Below are 21094 nucleotides of genomic sequence, written 5' to 3'. Positions count from 1 at the left end.
TTTTCTTCTTTAGAAAATGTTGTGTTTTGTTGGCGATTACATCATGTTTATAATTTTAAAATGACAAAAATAGTATTAATGTGAGCTATATAGTTTGAGCTAATCATCGTATATTATTTATAAAATCAGATAAATATATTTTAATTTAAGTGTTTGTAACAAAATTATTTATTGGCAAAAAAAAAAAACAGATCAATTCTACCAAATGTTAACAGATGAAATCTGCATGCAGATGTCTCACTTTTTCCACGAAATAAGAGCTTGTGTTCTTTCTGTTTTTATCATGACAATATTCTGAGAGAACCAAATCAACACGTAGAATAATAAAAACATGGTGAAAATTGACTTGCTAATGTAGTAGATGTGACAATTGTTGTCATGATTCACTTACTTAAGGATCCATCTATTAATGTCAGGCCAGCCGAAACACAAACCAAGATCATGTATATACTCTATTTTTTTTTTATTTTTTTTTGTTCAAACATGTATATACTCTATTACTTTTCAGTTTTCACAATGAAAACTTTAAGAGGATCTATTCCAACAATACTGTAGAAAATAATGAAACTCAAATTATGAAATTAAGAGCTTGTGTTCTTTATGGGTTTTTAACAATATTCTGAGAGAACCAAATCAACACGTAATTAATAAAAAACATGGTGAAAATTGACTTCCTAATGTAGTAGATGTGACAATTGTTGTCATGATTCACTTACTTAAGGATCCAGCTATTAAGGTCAGGCCACCCGGATCACAAACCAAGATCATGTATATACTCTATTACTTTTCACAATGAAAACTTTAAAAGGATCTATTCCAATAATACTGTAGAAAAGAAGTTTATCTACTTTGTTTTTCGAACACACGAGCAGCTGTTCAGCTTTCCAAGCAAATTGGATTTCGTTTTCTCCAGAACCTGGTTTGCTTTGTACAACAGTCGGATTCTGAAAGCACACTGAACAGTAGACCATAGAGAGTCGTTGATTATGCTCTACCTCAAATCAGAATTAACCTTTTTCATCTTTTTCGTTCAAAAGTATTCTAACTGCGGTCACATGATTTTGTTATGACTTGAGCCGTTGAGCGCCAGCCAATCTGTAGGACAACACCTGTATGTCATTTTGAAAATATCATATGACCATTTGTTTGTACTACATGTGATGCTCCCTTTCCTTGGTATACTTTCGGCTATCCTCGGCGGTCACAGCTCCATATCATTTCTCGGCGATTATCACGGAAAGCTTAGTATTAAAGTCATGTGGAGTGGAGCCATCATCTGTTGATGAATGCTAAATCAACGATTATTTGTTCATAAATTAAGTTACTCCCTATAGAACTTTTCCTATCTAGTCTGATAAAACTTTTTCAAAAACTTTGTCCCAAAACTGATATGTTAGTCAATCCATATCCTAGTCATTATCTCATTTGCTATCTAGTATAGTGGAGTGATCGTCTATAAACGCATTCGTAATTCCTTCAAAGTCGTAACTATGGATTTTTAGCCAATCTTATGGACACCACCTCTATGTCATCATGAACATCGTTTGTTCTACATGTCATGTTCCCACTTTGGTATACCTTGGACTATCCGCTCTGTCCAAGGTTATAGCTCCCATATCATTTCGTGGCGATATCACGGAAAAGCATATAGTATAAAGGTCATGTGGAGCCATCACCTAATGATGCATGTTCTTGAATAATCTTTTGTCCCTAAAAAGCTAACTTCTCCTAATCTGATAAACCTTTCCAAAGACTTCGTCCCAAAACTCATTTTACTCGAGCCTTTTCCTCCTAGTCATATATCTCAATCGTAGTCTAAAAACATTTGAAATAGGCAGTCTTCTTTATTAAAATAGAAGTACAACTTTTATCTACCATAAAAAGTCATATTAGATCAATTTCATTAATTACATTAATTTATTAAGCATATAACATTTAAAAAAATAATAATTATAAAAATATTAATAATAAATCAATTTTAACTGAAAATTTAAATTTTACTTTTAATTATAACAAAATCTGTTGAGAAAAAAATCTAACAAAATCTTATTTAAATTTTAAATATTTTCTTTTATTTTAATGCATTGATTAATTTCGTGATTAGTTTATAATATTATTAAAAATTAATGTTAAATAAATTTTTATTATAAAAATTAAAATCCTATGCTATTTTATAAATTTTATAATTATAGTCTATATTATACTAAAATAGAAGTAATATATGATTTAAATATGAAAATTATATTAAATTGGTAAATTAACATATTTAAAAAATTACTTTCATTAAAATAAATGAATAAATATATCATTCAACTTTTAAAGGATTAAATTTGTAAATTATGTAATTTTTTTTACACAAAAATTAAAATTATTCGTAAACTTTTATATCTACAATTATATATTATCTATTTATTTATTTTGAAAATCACAGCAATATGTTATCTACAAATGATTATATATAAAATATATTTGTATACAACTAACCTTTAGTTTAAGTGTTATTTACAAAATATGCTATTTGAAAATAACTAATCTTTAGTTTATATGTTAGTTATAATAGTATATAACTAACCTTTAGTTTAAGTGTTAGTTTTAACTATAAAATAAATGTTTGTTTTTAATTATAACAAAATATATTGAAAAATATAAAAAATCTTACCAAAATTTTAAATTTTATTTAATAAATAATGCATTAATTTATTTGGAAAATCAAAAATCAAAAAAGTTTAGTAACAAAAAAAATTCAAAAGTCATATAATTTTCCAAGCTCAAAAATACTTGTGTAACTTTCCAAATTTCTCTTGACCAAATAAAATTTTTTGAAAATAAATATTTCAGTCTCAAATGATATATTCCTAATTTTTTAAAAGATAATATCATAGGCCAAGTATATTATTTTTACAATATGCAACACGAAAATATCATTTCTATAGTATAACTAAATAAAAATTAAAAATGTATTGTATGTAAACTGTAGAAATAAAAAAACATTTTGAAAGAGATTCTATATTTGATTATTTCATATTATGAATTTATTGTACCGAACTCAAAAATATATTAGTATGTAATAATAATTAATAACAAATTTAAAAATATAAAACAATTAATTATATATTAATAATGTCGAACAAGAAATATAACCAATAAAATTATAGAATTTTTTTTAGATTTACACAATATATAACACTAAAATATAAATTATATATTTAAATCATTGGCGATAATATCAAAATTGTACATTTATAAAATGAAAAGTTTAGTTTCATTGCCGTCGATCCCAGGACGATGGTGTTTTACAGATGGCTCGTGGAAAGAGGGGGATGGTTTTTCAGGACAAGGTTGGCTTAGTACTTTGGAAAGTTTTGATGGATTGTTGGGGGCGAGGAATGTTAGGGCTAGTCTATCGCCTCTTCATGCAGAGATTGAAGCGTTGCTCTGGGCAATGGAATGTATGAGGAATTTACGTCAATTTCAGGTTACGTTTGCAACGGATTGTTCTCAATTGGTAAAAATGGTTTCCGAACCAGAAGAATGGCCAGCATTTGCAAATTATTTGGAAGATATCAAGACCCTGAAAGAGAGCTTCACCCGATCAGAGATTATCTATGTACCACAGACGCAAAATTCAAAAGCGGATCGTCTAGCGCGCAGTGCTAGAAAGCAACCGTCTTTTGTTGTTCACATGGATTCAGATCACCCGGTTTGGTTTACAGAGTGAGTATGAGTCCGTATTATTGATGACAAAAAAAAAAAAGTTTAGTTTCTGTTAAAACAATAAGATAGACAAATGATTACTAGTGTTTGATAAAATAAGTTATAAATTAGAATTTGAAAGATACTTAATAAACACAGAATAAAATAGATAGCATTAAAAATGGTTACAAAATCCAAAACAGTTTTAGGAATTCACACAGCTCTCTTAGCATTTTTACCAAAAAAAAAAAAAATTTCACACAGCTCATCTACAGAAAGGCGAAAGGTACCGCGTCGAGGGAAAAAAAAATTGTTTTCGCTTTTAACATTTTTAGTTTACCTTATTGTATTAAATAATTTGTTTATTTATTACTTAGGGAACCTGATACCACTTTGAGTGCGTGGTTCTTGTTCATTTTCTCTCTCTAAGAAAATCTTTTCTTCTGCCAAGAAACCCATTTCTGAAATAATCAATCCTCCAAAGGTCTGTGTGTATTTTAGTGTTATTTTTTTAGTGTTTTTGATCTCTTAACAACTCTCTTCTTCTTTTACTTATGTTTTTGTATTGTATCACCAATTTGCATTTCGTACTTTCCTTTTGTTAATATTTTCCAAAGATCCAAGCTTATATTCTTCGAAACAGGTATGCATGTGTATACACATAAATCTCTGTAAGTTTTGGTATTGTATGATCCAGACTAGCTTCTGTTCATGGCATTATAAAAAGGTTCTTGGTTTTGTTTTGTTTCTTCCCAGATTTATTGTTAAATTTCATGATTCTGTAGTTTTTCTTCTTCTAAATATTTCAACCACTAGTAAAGATTCATCCTCTGAAACTGATTGGTTTGGTTATTTTCTTTTCATGTCTTAATGTTTTTTTTAATCTTCTATCAATATTTCTGGAAAATTCTCAATAATCTTTGGTCTATTTAAGAATACTAGATGCTTGTTTAAATTCTTCTTTTTGGTTATCTACAAATCTTGATCTATCAGTCACTTGTTGTGATGTATTGAGTTTCACGTCATTCCTCTCATAAAATAATACACTCCAATCAAATTGGAAACTGGAAAACTTTAATAAAAAGTCGGTCTTATAACTGTTCCTATTTGTGATTTCCTTCACCAATCTGACTCTGATACTTCAAAATCTCACCAAGTAATCCCAATATTATTCTATTTTTTCTCTACTTCACATGAAATAACAATAATAATATTTGTTTTTCTTGAAAGATCTTCAAGTTTCTGGGTTTTACAGTTTACTCTTATGGGGTTTTGTTTAAATTTAAATTCAAAAAATATTTGTAAAAAGCATTCCTTATAAACTCTTATAGGTACATATGTCTCTCATAAATTTGACATTACAAAGATCTGGTGAATAGTAACAGTGGAAGAATCATCAAATGTTCTTGTCATCATCATCCACTGGTGAAAGCACTCCAAACAATCCATCAACTTCTTCTAGTTTCTTACATCTGACCAACTCTAGTGATGAGTTAGGTCAATCACATTATTCCAGCTTCTCCATCAGGTTTTTCTTTTTTTTTCTCTCTCTCTCCAGATTGTTTTGTGAAGAAGTCAACAGTTTCTTTTTTCACCATTGTTTTTGTTCAAAGTCTTTTATCTTTCTTGATGAATCTGTTTCATAATTGATTAGTAGATCTTTTCTTCCCATCCATTCAATTTTCTTAATGGGTCAGATTCTAAACAAATTTTTTTTTTTTAATTTACCTTTTGGGAACCTATGGAGCTTAAATGGTACAGTATATGGTAGATTGAGTGTGTTGACTATTTCTATATTTTTCATATATTTTTTTCTTTGATACGTTGGTCCATACCATGTGAAGTTTTTCTTTACAAAGCATGGAACTTTGTTTTGTTTCTGGAATTACTAATAGTTGTGAGTTTTTTTTGTGTGTGATGGGTTTTGTAGAGATTATGCAAGTAAATACCGGACCAAGAACATTGAAAAAAGCTGGCCTTTTTCCTCAACAATTTTGCAAGTTTGTTTGAAACATGGCTTAACTGATCCATTGCCACCAATGCAGCCTCTTAACTTTGTGGTAAGCCTTCCTCCTGAAGCAATAAGCTGCAAGAGAAAGTTTGAAAAACTTTGCTCCAATCAAGCGTTAGCAGAGACTAAACAAGGCTTTGAGAATGGTTCTTTGGCGAGTGGTTCCAAATCCAAAATACAAGTAGCTAACGTTAACAAGAACCCTATAAAAAAGTGTGGGTTCGTAGTTAAAGCTGGAGCTTGTGGGGACGGTGAATCAAAAGCAGACCAGGGTTGTGTCACCACTTTGAATGCGCATATCGACAAGTGTTTGTCTGTTGACTCTGGACAACAGCCAATTAGTAAGCCACGGAGGAAAGTGAAAAGGATGGTTGATATATACGCAACTGCAAAAAGATGCACATTAGAAGATCTTGATCAAAGAAACGGAACAAAGTGGGATATGTCTTCCAGCTACTCATCAAACAAGGTTGTCTCTGATAATAATAAGCCTCAAGTGTGCAACAAAAGGAAGAAGCGGAGTGTGTTGCATGCTAACATTGATGAAGATGCTGCTACCATTGGACCTGTCTACATTGATGCTAAGGGTCAAAAACTGCGGATCATATCTGAGTTTAACGAGAAAGCTTCTGAAGAAGATGTCAGTGAGAAGGAATCTTCTAAAGAAGGTAAAGGGAATTACAGAGGCTTTAGGGAAAGACTTTTGGGAAAGAAGTATCACAAGCATTGTAAATGCAATGCTTCAGAGGTATGCATGCATGTTCTTATTCGACCTCTCATAGTTTCTTACTGGTGGGTAGTATATGCATTTGCATGCTCCCATTCTTGAAGTAATAATAGATATAGTTTAACAAAGTCACTTGTCTTACAGATCTTGGAGTGTAGAAGAGGTTATTCTGAAGAATGTGTGATCAAGAAGCATTTGTGGAGAAACGTTTGTGATCAGCCATCCGAGAATGGGCATTCATTGTCAGCAGCAGATCCTCCTGTGTCAAGAGGTCCAAGTCATGCGAATTTCGATTTAACTGAGACAGTTTCTTCTCTTTTAAACAGTCACAACTCATGGAGAAGTTGTGGGGAGAGCCAAGTCTCTGGAAAGATCACCAAAAGGGAGAGATGTTCAATGCCTGTGGATAAGGTGAAGTTGAAGAAAGCTCGGTCCGAGAATGAAGAGGAAGATGAAGATTCAGGGAGATGGGAGTCTGAAATGACTCAAGAACGTGTAATGGCAGATTATAATGATAATGAAGAAAGATATAAGGTGTTTCTAAGCTCGAAAACTTCTACTACTGGTGGTGAAGAGATTGGTAATAATAACATAAGAGATGATAATATGTTAGATAAAACCAGTACTGATGCAGATGCCGAGTTTGAAAGCATGGTTTACGAGGAAACAGGTTGTGATGATACTGAAGAACGAGGAGGAAGCACATTCATGGAGGTTGATCCCATTCCTATTCCAGGACCTCCAGGGTCATTTCTACAAAGTCCTTGGGATATGGAAACTGATGCATCTGAACATCGTGGAAACTTCTCAGTTAAATCTTTATCTGAATCAACATTTGGACAAGCAGCACCACACATGATCCAACAAGATTTGGGTCTCTTGAGTAAGTCTTTTCATGCGGCTCCTTCCAGTTCAACCTCGGTTTTGCGGCTAATGGGAAAGGATTTGATGGTTATCAACCAAAGAGAAGACACCTCACGTGGAGATTCATGTCTAAAATCAACTTCTCAGTTTCAAGATCTCGCTAAGACACAACATGTGTCTCCTCCTGCTCATCTTCTTCCTCGTTCTTATGGTGGAAACGGTTTGTATACACCAGCACAAGCTTTTACAACATTCCGTGACAATTCAAATCAAGAACTCTAAATTATATAAGAAATTTAATCAACTTAGTAATTTTCTATGCTGGTTTTAAGAAGTTTCATCCTCAACCATTCAACATCATAAAAGTTTCATGATTATCTAATAAAGTGGTTGAGAAAAATCTCAAGTGGCTGCTTTGAAGAATGGTGATGTAAACATCTCTTGGAATCTACCTAAGAGTAGGACCTACATTCCTTAGGATATTGAGAACTCCACTAAGGTGAAGGACCCCACTTTTGTTCTAAGAGCATCTACAATTCATTGATATTTCCACCTCTATAATAACATTTAGAGGTGAAATTGCTCCAAACCACCTCTATTTCTTCTTCTATAATAGAGATCTCTAATTTGTTCTTCTATTTATAGAGGAAGAAATAACATTCTTCTATTTTTTACTCTACATTTAGAGATTGCTATTTTAGAAAAATACATTAGAAGAATACATTGGAGCATATCTCACATCTATTATAAAGTTCTTTTATTTTAGAGGTGAAAATAACAAAATACATTGAAGATAATCTAACTGGTTTCATAGGGGTGAAATATAAATGTGAAAAGTTATTATCATATTTATTTTGAGAAAAAGTTATTATAATGTTACGAAAACGAATTTTAAATAAATTATTTTAATATCTTTTTTTGGGGGTCAAAATATATATCATGATTCTTCTTTATATGGTTGTTCAAAAAAAAAGATTCTTCTTTATGTATAGGACTAGGTTAAGATCCGTGCCTTGCGCGGGATGAACATTATATATAAAAATTATTTTATATATTATATGTTTATAACATATTATGAAATAATAAATATATATTGAATAATTAAAAAGTCATTATCTACTACTTATATAATTAAATTGGTGCGAACATATAAAAAAAAATTATAAATCGAAAAAATATTTTTTCTATTTGATATGATATATAATTAAATTAAAATGATAGTAACATATATATGGTATATTTTAATATTAATATTTATTAAATGATGCTTTTTGCTTATATTTGTTTTTTATCATTTGTATTTGTTATAGTAAAAAGTCCAAATTAGTGATAACAAAATTTTCACTGTGGGATTAATGATTTAAGTAATTTATAATATTTTAAGAAATTAAGTTGTTAATATTATTTCAAATTTTTTATCAAAAAAATGTTCAAAGTAAATTTCAAAACTAAGATATTTATGTATTTTTATATGGCATATAGTTTAATTTAAAATGATACATATATTTATATAATTTTTATTTTTGATACTTATTAAATGAGATTTTCAACTTATATTATTTTTTAATTATTTGTATCATGTCATAACAAAAGTTTTAAATCATAGATCACAAATTTGAATGTGAAACTTTTAACAATTTTAGTAATTTATACTCATTTTAAAAAATTCAAAATATAATATATAAATATTTTTTTTAATTTTTATTATATGGTTACTATGATTGTTTAATTTATTTTAATAGCTTAAAATTAAACAAATATAATTATAATACACACTTATTTTTATCAAATCTTTATTATTCAAAATCATTAATTGACATATATACTTTAGCCACATTAGGCAATTCTGTAATCTTATTTAAGGAAATAATGAAGCACATTAATAATGTATTTATTGTGATTTAATAAAAAGCTTATTATATATTTAGATGAACCAACTTTTTTTTTTAAAGATTCTAATAATCATTCTAGTGATGACACGTGGCTACAAAAAATGTTGCAATGCTTCTCAAATAATATATAGGGGATAGATATATTTATGGTTGAGATCATGTGAGGTAGTCAAGATCATAGTCACCGTCATGACATTCATTGTGTATACGCAATTCATTTGCTTTTGTCTCACTAATTCCTTATTTTAGAGTGAATACATATCAACTTTATTATACACCGTCGTAATATAAACTTCTGTTGAGTGTAAACAATGTCAAAAAAACAGCTAGAAAAAGTTATTTATATAACAACCAAAAAGAAAGTTGCATTTTGGCGATGATGAGCTGTTTTCTTGTTGCAATTAGCTTTAAATAAAATAGGAAGAATATATGTAAATGAGGAAGAATGAATATATATGTGTCAATATGTGTGTGTACATGTAGTATTGAGATGAGTACAACCACAACGGCTATATATACTGCATGCGCATTTTCATGATCATTTGCTCATTATCGTATGCTCTTCTTTTGTTTGCATCTTACCTGATGCACATGAATGTATGTACACATTCACGAATATACATAATACTACATTGTTTTTCTTTGAGGTATAGTACATATATACAAACTCTAAAGAAAATGGTAGGGAGTAATTAATATGAATAAAATATTGTAACAAATTCAAATCCGGTGTACCACTAGACTAGCAATACATACATGTTATTAGCATTACCATGTTTATATTATTTTAAAAGAAGTTTATATAGTTTTTAAAAAAATAATTAATATGAATTAAACTTAACGTGGCTTGGATGTAATGGAGTCAATAAACGAAGATTTGCTAACTACGAAGGTCCAGTCCTGACCTGCGCACAAACAAATAATCTATACTTTTAAAGTTTTTTTTAGAGGAAATTGTTTTTATTTTGCTTAAAAAATTAAAAACGTGTGAAATAAACACAAATTTCTAATCTCGTGCAAAGTCTCCAGCGATGTAGCATATCAAATGGTGATGTATTACTAGGCCTATGTATTACCGACGTAGCATCATTTGGTTAATCATTTGATTACTTGTTATGGTGTTGCTTTTTCTTTCCTTTGTAGAGATCATGAAAACTTTTTTGAATATCGACGGTGATGCAGGTTCTTTCTCAACCTACTCTTTATAAGTTCGGGGCTTAATAGCGGAGAGTGGTATCAACAATGAAAGGAAAGAGGAGGCAAAGTACTCCTCCCATTTAACTGAACCAGCCGGTGATCAGTGGCAGACTCAAAAATGTATTAAGTCTGGGTCAAAAAAAGTCAAAGGTGTCATCAATGAATTAGAAATTTAGAACTAAGATTTTAGAGCAATAATCATTGGGGGGTTTTTTAGTGTGGGTTCTTAGCGGAATATATTTAAAAGCCGGTTCTTAGCTTTTTTAGTTAAAAATTAAGAGACCGTTTTTTATATTCCGCTAAGAATCTCACACTAAGAAACTTTTAATAATCATGCTCTAAGAGCATCTCCAATGTAAAACTCCATTTTTTCTTTCAAAATGGAGTAAAAGTGAAAATGGAGTAAAATTGCTCCAACCCTACTCTATTTCCCACTTCATAATGGAGTGATGAACAAACAAAAAAGAGATTACTCTATTTATGGAGTAAATTTCATTATGGAGTGAAATATGGAGTTGGGTTGGAACATTTCTTACTACATATTCACTTTTACTCCATTTTAGAGGAAAAATTGGAGTAGGGATGGAGATGCCCTAAGAGGTACAAGTAGAGAACTTTTCCAGCAGAGCTATTGATTTTTCAATGTTTTGTGAACAGATTAGTATTCGTAAAGGATTTAAGAGGGTATTATGTGACACTCTGTTGTTTCAAGTGGGTCCGCCTATGCCAGCGAATATCCGATCTGAGTTATGATAAGCTACTCGACCATATAGCATTCATTGGTCTTGGGTTTGGCAGCTGCCAAGAGACTCGTCCGTCTATCTTTCGAAAATATAGTGGGGGTAAGTATCAGTTGTATGGATTTTATTTGAAACATTTTTGAATTTCGCTAGTAATGTCCAGTTGAGATGAAAAATGAAATTTTGTTTTTTTTTTCTTTTAAAGAAAAAACAGAACCTATTTCTTAACCTATAAGTTCTTGCAAAGTTTGATGGCAACATGGGCATTTGTCATAGGTCTATGGGTCCAAATTTTTTTGTGTTATTTTAAAAATTTATTTCAATCTGTTTAATTATCAAAAAGACTCATAATTAAGTAAACCTAATTTATTTATCACAAGACAAAACAATAAAAAATTTGTACATTCACCATTAGTTTTGATATTTTTTTTTTCTATTTGTTTCAGGTAGTGTTTTGAAAACCGGACCAAATATTGATTCGTAATTGTAACTAGATCAATGGTCGGACCAGTCCAACTGGGTTTTAAATTTTAATTAAATTTTATATTAATTAACTATTATATGTATAACATAAAATTATTTTTATAAAAATTTATATAATTATTAGAATCTAAAAATGATATGAAAACAAAAATATTTTTTTTTTAAATAATATAAAATAATGAAAATAACTTATTGATAGATACTTAGAAAACAATATGATTTTTTTATGAAATATTTTTAAAATTTGCAGTTTAAAAAAATACTTGAATTTGAAAAAAAATAAGATTTTAATATTAATCTTGATCACTGGTTTTAGAGAGTTTTACCGGTTTTTGACAGGGTTTTCTAATTCAACTCAAATCCGGTTTTTAGTATAACCCGAAACCGAATAGATGGTCGAGCCACGGTCTGACCGACCGGTCTGGTCCAGCCGGCCGGTCCGGTCCAGTTTTCAAAACATTGGTTTCACGTCTTAGAGTTCAAGTTAAAAGAAATACAGTAAAAAAAATATAAAATATTTATAAAAAAGTCCATATTTTGTGTTTCGTCCAGAACTATTATATTGGTTAAGACGACACTGCATTCGAGCACACTCTCGTCTTGGTGTAGAACCCTGTTCAGGAACGCGCTAGGCGCTAGTCAGATGGTCGGGTTGGGCCGAGCGCCTAAAGAGAAAATCAGAAATTAATCAGAAATTATGTGGGGTGAAATTTTTAGATTGTTTACTATGTTATAAAACATGTTAATCTTTAATTATGTATAACATTAATACATTTTCATGTTTAAGATTGTATAAACCACACAAATAGAATATATAAACTTAATAAAGTGTAATTTCATCAAAATTATGAATATAAATGATATTTATAAAATTTTAGAACAAATAAATAAATAAAAATATTATTAAAAATAAATAAATAATAAAAAATAGATTAGACGGCCGCCTAGCCAGCTAAGCGGTCATTTAGGCGGTCTAATCGAAAAAAATTAAATATCTGATTTTTTAAACCGGTTTAGCATAAATTAAGGCAGAAAAGTGACGTGTAGCGCCGACACGGCTGCTTAGGGGTGTAGAATAATGGCCGTGACCAAAAAGTAAATCGAAGAACTTCAGTTTTATGTGTGTTTCTGAGAGAGAGACTGTCACATCACATCAAAAGAGGTATGTGTCCCACTCAGATCTGAAATGCAATATTGGTCGGTCCTAATCTTTAATTGTGTTTATTCATGAAACGCCACTAACTCCAAATAATTACAACTTCTAACAACATTTGACCTTTAAACGGGTTAATTAATAGTATCATGCAAGTCTTTTCTTTTTAAAATAACAACAACTAACGTCAACATGTAAAAGCATTTATATTGGACGAAAACACATCTATGATTAATTTGATAAATTTAGGTTTTCCTAAAACCTACGACGCTATAAAAGCCTATATGTAAGTGCATGCATAAACTTGGCGATTTCTCTTAACAAAACGGTGGTATCACATCTAGTAAATCTTCAATGAATCAATACAACCCGATGTATTTTTAGGTTCGGATTCCAATCGGTTCTTTAGTTTAAAAATACATGATTTGTATCCGTTCTGTAACCAAAACATAAATAAAGTTGGTTATTCAGTTTTAAAATACACTAGAAATTTATTCGCGCATCCGCACAGATATTGGTTCTTACATTTTTATACACTGATATTTGTATTTCATAACTAGTGTTATATATTTTAGATGTGTCATAATATATCTATTTGTATTCAAAAGATCTCGACCGAATTAGACAATATGGTTATTTTTTGTACAAATATCCAAACTCGTTTTAGATACATTTGTTAATTAGCTTTTTTAGGTTCCTATACATCAGAACCGAACTCATCCAGACCCATAAGGACTCAACTCAAAATCCACATATAAATTTATAATATTCAAGCGGAGTCTAATTTCAAAAAAAAAATAGATACCCGAAAAAAAACAAATCGTACTTAAATGGATAGCTAATGTCAATGCCTAACTGATTTTATAAATTAATAAAAATGACTTTTTCTATGTGTTTGACTAAATTAAGTGAAATAGAAAAAAAATTATTTAATTAGTAACTATATAAAGTGAAAAATTAAGTGACAATAAATGTAATACATTTTTTAATTATTTTGATTTAAGTTATTATTTTATTCACAAAACCATGTTTTTGAATTATGTTTTTGACTACGCAATTTTTCATTGATTGAAACTAAAATTAAAAAAAAAACTAGTAAAACAACATAAACCGAACGTTTAACCATATGTAAAACCCTGTTATTTTACATTTTAATTTTATAATTGGCACAACGTTAATGTTAATTAACTAACAAATTAAAATATGCACTATTATTATTATGTCAATATAATTAATGATGATGTATTGTTAAGGTAATATAATTAATAAAATTGTTAAACTCGGTGAAATATGATAAGACAATTAATATAATTATATTAATGAAATTACTAAAATGACACTATATTTCTAAACAATTCTCATTTATACTGGTATCCATGTTTCCAAACAGTACTTCACTTTTAACAATATAAATGATTTAGATCTATTTTGTAACCAAAACATAAGTAAAATCAATTCAATAATAATAAAGGAACATCAAACGTGATCATTCAAAATTAAACGAAAGGTAAATACAGTTATTGATAGAAAGAAAACCAAATAGATAAAAGTATAAAATCAAAACCAAGTTCTCAAAACATTGTTCAATGAAAACAAAATTAAAATCTAAAAACTTCAAGCTTTAACTGTCACCTTCAACCAACAACTTTCATGAAATAGATAATTATTTTAGATGTTCAATAATATCTTAGTGTATTTTAGATACATATTAGGAATTGAAATTATGTTTGGTACAAGTTTTTTTATAGATTTTGAATGTTCCAGGTTTTATTGGGTATCCATTTAGGTTTGGATTCGATTCAGATAATATCAAGAATCCGAAATACCATAAAACAATATCTATTTGGTATTTATGTCAGACTCGAATCGGTTCGAATTTATTTTTATTTGATTGGGTTTGGTTCGAATTTTTGGGTTCTGTTTATTTGCCCAGTCCTGCCTACAAAGGTAAAATAGTGATAATATCATAAGATATTTAAAATTTTGTATATACACATTTAACATATCTATAAAAATAAATTAAGAACTAACATTTTTGTACGAATGCACCACACTCATATGTCTTAACAAACATCGTATTTACAGTTAATTTTTTTTGTATATTGTCGTCTAGGAGCTCGCTTAGTAGGATATTTTATTCTGGCGATGTTGGTTTTGGTCTTCCATTAGTAGCTTTACACAATTTAAAATAATTATTGTTCTAAGCATGTTTAAACGCACGACATAATATGTCTTTAATATATTAATTTGGTGCACCGTTCGTTGCCATTAAGTTAGTACTTATTAGTAGATTAAATTAGTTTGTGGCAAACGTGAAAGTTTAATTTGGTGATTAATTAGCTGTTAAAGAGAAGTCATGACTTCAAAAATAAATAATCAAATATTATCTTTGTTTTATAAAGTGTGTCATTTTAATATTTCTAAGACAAACTATTTCATAACTGAAATAAATTTATGTTTTAATAATTACACCTATTTAATTAATAGCGTTTGATATAAATAAATTATTTATAAATGAATATATTTTGTAATTAATATTAAACTAATTTATGTATAACATTAAAACTCATTCTAAAAGTGGTATTTTGTTTAGTAAGAAAAAAATGTCAAATAAAAGTGGATTTTTTGTTTCAAAAAAAAATGTCAAATGAAATAGAGAGAGGACTACTTTATTCTTTCAGAAGTTCCTACAGATATTGGATTTGAATTCAAATTGTGATTTGGGTATTTGTGATAAGCATGAGGTGTTTGGAAATGTCTAAATCAACCATTCAAATGGGTTTTTACTTAAGGCGGAAGCTGTTAAAGTCTTAAATTCGGGCATTAGTTACCGTCATTATTCCGAGAATGGTGATGTTTACAGGTTTCCATTCACCATATTGATGGAGTATTGCAATCTTTTCCTATCGAAATTTCATACACCGATGCTTTAATTTGCATTATTGATAGCACATGTGAGACCGCTGGATTCTTGTTCCAAACAAAAGTTTATTTAAAGGAAGCGAGAACATCGATGTCTAAGCAGGGTATGAAAATGCCTCAACTTTATGGTTCAATGTTCATCTAAAGAAACAATGAAGTGAATCTTCTACCACATTCAAAAAATTGTGACATTTTATTCTAAATGAACTTCACCAAAGCTAAACTGAAGTATAAACGTTGAGATCACGTGAAGCATATGCTAAATCCGAATAGAAAAAATGATAAAAATCTGGATTCAGATATGGATCATACATATACCATGCATATATATTAATGAATATATACATTTACATTTTAACATTTTTACCAAAAAAAAATATATATATATATATATATACATGTACAAGTCAGTCGTGTACGGTATGGTCCGTATGGATGAAATAATTTTAAAGATTGGGGACCTTAAAGATTGTGCACATGGATGCATGCATGGCATTATGATTTGCTCATCTCTTCCGTCCACGAATCGACATATCAACTATTTTGCGTACTCCACTTTTGCATATACATTATTTTTAGTATATATCTGCTTTCATGCTTCCCCCGATGTTTAAAATTTAGAGTTCCTATGAAAGATCCTCGGAAGATAATATAAATAATGTTTCATAGTATTAAAAAGTACAAACAATACAACTTATTAACAAATAATATACACATGGTAATGCAAATATAACATATATATATCTGTATTGCTATAGTCGAGTGGTACACTGGATTTCAGAATGTTACAATATTTCTTGAATTTCAAGCCTTTTTAAAACAAAGTCCTAGTTATATAAAAATTTGATTTTGGATTTCAGTCCAAGATAATTAACATGACAGTCTGATAAAGTTGCCCAAAAAAAAGACAGTCTGATAACATACGATTTGACTATCTCTAACACTAATCCGAAAACATTCTAAACTCTTATCAACTAACGTGTTGACCTTTAAAAATATTCACACTAACACTACTAAATTTCTATTGAACCTAACAAGATCAGCCTATAAAATATAAGAAAATAAATAATTTAAACATAGTTAAACAAGAAGCAAAAAAACAAGGGAATAACTATCACAAAAGATGGAATAAAGTTCATGTTCAAAAACACAACTGAAATTGCCCGATTTCTCACCGTTTAAACGCACACTAGTGGTGCTCCATTGTGGTTTTGCTTTATTCGACTTAAAATTTGGATCTAAAATAGAACTACGTGTATACCATCTTATATATTAAAACAGAAGTCACAACCTTGATTCATGTGTGATTTTTTTTAAAATGGACCTAATGGACATTTTCATAGAAATTCATACTATATTTTAATTCAGACTAATAATAAATATAATTTTTAAAATATTTTAATCATAGTATCTTTTGATATCTTTTCATTTTAAATATAAATATATTTATTTTAAAATTCTAACAAATCTGTTTAAAAAGATTTTTACAAGATCTTCATTTTTGAAATTATATTTAAATATTTTCACTAATTTCGAAATTAGTTTAAAATATTATTATACATTAATTTATTCAGTTATATAAAATGAAAAATAAAAAAATCTATAATATTTTATTTATTATATAATCATAATCAATCATATTAAATTAAAATTTTATATTGAGCTAAATATAATAAAATTGTATTAAATTTATATATTTATATATTTTATTTTTCGTAACTATGAAATATTTATGTTCAAAAATAAAATCTAATATGTTGGTAAGATGGGTTAACATTATCAAACTATATAATACATGTATAAAAATTAACATGTATTTCTTTAAAGTTAATAATATAAAATCTTTGTAACTACTTTAATCATAATATATTTTCATTTTAAATATAATATATATTTATATATTATATTTTAAAAATTCTACTAAATCTGTGTAATATTTAAGCAATAACTTAATGTATTTTAAGTTATCGTTTAGAAATGAAAATAAATAAATTATATCCTATTTTATCTACTTTTATAGTCATGATCATGTTAAAATATAATTATTATACTAAAATAAATATGATAAAATTATATTCAATTGATAAATTTATAAATTTTATTTTCATAAATATAAACTATTTATTTAAAATATAATATGATGATAGAACGACTTAAAATTAACAAACTATATAATACATGTCTAAAAATTAACATATCTTACACTTTTATATATACAATAATAAATTATCTAAAATGAATAAGCATAAAAATATTGGTAAAAAGAAATCCAGTTTTGAAATACGGGTCAGAATTTAGCATAAATTAAATACAAAATATTTTTTAAATATATTTTCTCATGAATATATTAATTTGCTTAATAACTAAATGCAAATATAATAAGATAAATATATAATAAGAAGTGGCAAATACATAAGGTTTAAACAATTAATTAATTATAACATGTAAATTATAAAATTATTGTATCTGAAATAGTTATATAAATATTTAAGTATACCCCCCCCCCTTTTTTCTAATTCTTTTTTTGATTAACATTAAAAATATATACCACTTATGTTATAAAATAATAATTTATGTATAGAATTGTGAAAACAAACACCCGTGCGGTTGCACGGGTCAAAATCTAGTTTTCAAGTTTAAATTGGTACTTTCTACATAGATTTATTATATTTCTTTGCAAATAGACAACAATCGGAACAAAAAAGTCAAAAGAAAATATGGTTTATGTTGAAAAAAAAACAGTTGTAAATTAGCTTATAGTCGAGACAATTACAATTTTGCCATTTATTAATGAAATGATAAAAATAGCACAAGAAAACAACTATGGTACATTTTTTTTCTCTCTCCTCTTCTCTCACTGTCTTTCATCTTCCTCCTTAAGTTCTTTGCCTTCTCTGCTCCGGTGACCGACGCGTGGTGGCTCCGTTAACACCACCGTCGGTCAGATATTCTATATATTTTTTTTTTATGTTTGGTCATTTTTCGTTTTCAATTTTAGTGAGTTTAGGGTTGGTCTCCTTTGTGACTCGAGCTTTTAATGAGTTCTTCTCCAGATCTTCTGGATCTATTGTTGATTTCGCCGTAGCCGTGCTTCTAATGGTTTAATTTTACAGTTGTGGTTGGTGTTGGCGGTTCAGACAGTGGTTCTGTTTTAGATCTGGGATCTCATTAGTTGATGAGTCCGGTTCTGGGTGGGTCGTTAGCAGCTTTGGAAAAGTGGTGGTTCAACCCACCTTGGTTTCGTGTGTTAAGCTTGGCCTTGGTTGTCTTAAACCAAGTAGTTTGTAGTTTTGTTTTAATCTCTCGTGAAAGTTGAAGTAGCAGATTTGTTTCCTATGGTGGTGCCTCAATGGTCGTTTTCTGTTCGTTTATTATTCCGTGATTCTATCCAGAGTGGTCGATCGGTTAAAGCTTTGAGAGTTTGTGTGGGCTTCTATCTAGGAGTAAGTGGGCGCTGAATGCATCGCATCCGTATCCGAAGGGTGTGTGGACCGAGTAGAGTTCCCTCCTGTCGGGTTATGAAGTCGCGAGATATTGGTTCTGTGGACGTTATTGTTGGCGGGCGTAAGCAGCAGCGATAAGTCGTGGTGCACTAGGTGTAGGAGGTGGATATTGTCGCGTGGCCGGTTATAGGCAGCAGTGAAAATTCCTGATCATTGGTCACTATTTGGATTTAAATTTGCTTATTTAACTTGATAAATCATTATGTTTTAAGTTGGCATGTTTGTTTGTTGCCGTAATTTATCCCGGAGTGGATTCTAGTTGCCGCCTTCATGTGGGCTTTTGTGTCTGGAGATTGCTCTTTCATCCGCCGGTTTTTGTATCGGATTGTGTGTGTTTCTTTGAAAAACAAAAAAACTATGGTAGCATTTTGAACGCCATATGGACTACAACGATACACTTAGACCACCTACAATGAAGGTATTAAATCCAAAATTTAATTGTTCTAAGAATGTTGAAACTTTAAAACAAATCCATGTGGTATCAACAGTATTGTAAACTTTCGACAACTTAATTTTTTTTTGTAGGCCAGCTTAGCCATATGGCGCGATTAGATTGGGAGAAATTGTTGGGAATATTTTAAATTTTTTATTTTCACCAAATAATTCAAACTTATTTATTCTATAATAGAATTATTTAAAAAATTATATATATCAAAATTTATGATTTTTATTATCTATAAATAGAGATACTCTTATTTCATTTGGATACGAAAAATATATTTTTCATTATAATCAACTATTTTAATTGTTTTAAATAATATCAATTTTAGTATTTTTTTCAAATAAGATAGATATTATGTTATTCTAGTTTTAAAATTAATTACAATCAAATTATTAATTTGTAATTATTATATTGTAAATGATAAATATATGAATTAAAATAGTGGGGTAGGATGTAGAATTTTTTTTAACACACTATTGTAGAGATTAAAAATAAAGTGGGTGTTGAATTTTTTTAAACAAATCACTGTAGATGTTAAAAATGAAGTGGATGTTCAATGAATTAGATGGAAGAAAGAAAAGATGATGTAAAATGTTAAAAATAAAAATAAAATTTTAAAAATAAAATAAGCGTTGAAACCATTGTACATAATCTTATACATCGACGAATAAATTATACAGATAATGTAAATATTAAATTAAATGATTTTCTAAAAATTATTCTCTTAGCACTCTTTAGTTTTTTTTTCTGATTATGAAAATGTTCTTAAACATTTATTAATGCAAATATGTAGCCAGGTCGCATATGGATGATGAAAAATATCTTGAGCGCGAGTGCGCGTGCTTTTTCTAAGAACATCTCCAATGTACATCTCTATAATTTCTTCTAAAATAGAGATTTCTATTATAGAAGTGAAAATGTTCCAATGTATTCCTGTATAATAAAGCTCTTCAATTTTAGAGGAAAATATAGAGAAAACTTAATTTTTGCCTCTATATTTAGAGGTGAAAATAACATATCTCTATGTTTTTCCTTATAAATAGATGAATTCTATTATATAGGCATACATTGGAACATTTTCACTTATATAATCAAGTTTCTTTATTTTAGGAGAAAATATAAAGATAGAAATAGGGATAGGTTGGTGATGGTCTAAATAAGATTTCATCTACGGACGTAAGCATGGACGTTCGTGTACCTGTTCGGGTTCGGGTCAGATGCTTCGGATTTTCGAGTTTTCAGATGGAGAGGTACAGAACCCGTTCATGTTATTTTATACTTAAGATCGAGTTCAGATTTTTAAGGTTCGGGTTTGGGTTATTTCGAGTATAACCGAACTGTGTAACAAATAAAAAAAATTCTATGTATCCTTGATTTGATTTTGCGAGACCAGAAATAATATTGTTGAAGTTAGAAGATTGAACAACTTAATATAAGATTTATGATTTTTCTAATTTGTTGTTACGT

The 21094-nt window shown here is 28.9% G+C and overlaps 1 pseudogene; it reads left to right on the top strand.

Moving 5' to 3' along the window:
* Window positions 1–2355: 2355 nt before the first annotated feature.
* LOC106441751 lies at window positions 2356–7612 on the top strand (annotated as a pseudogene).
* The last annotated feature ends 13482 nt before the right edge of the window (window positions 7613–21094 follow it).

This window comes from Brassica napus, chromosome A10, assembly GCF_020379485.1.
Source record: "Brassica napus cultivar Da-Ae chromosome A10, Da-Ae, whole genome shotgun sequence".
In the NCBI taxonomy this organism is placed as follows: Eukaryota; Viridiplantae; Streptophyta; class Magnoliopsida; order Brassicales; family Brassicaceae; genus Brassica; species Brassica napus.
This window is presented reverse-complemented; position numbering and strand designations above follow the sequence as displayed.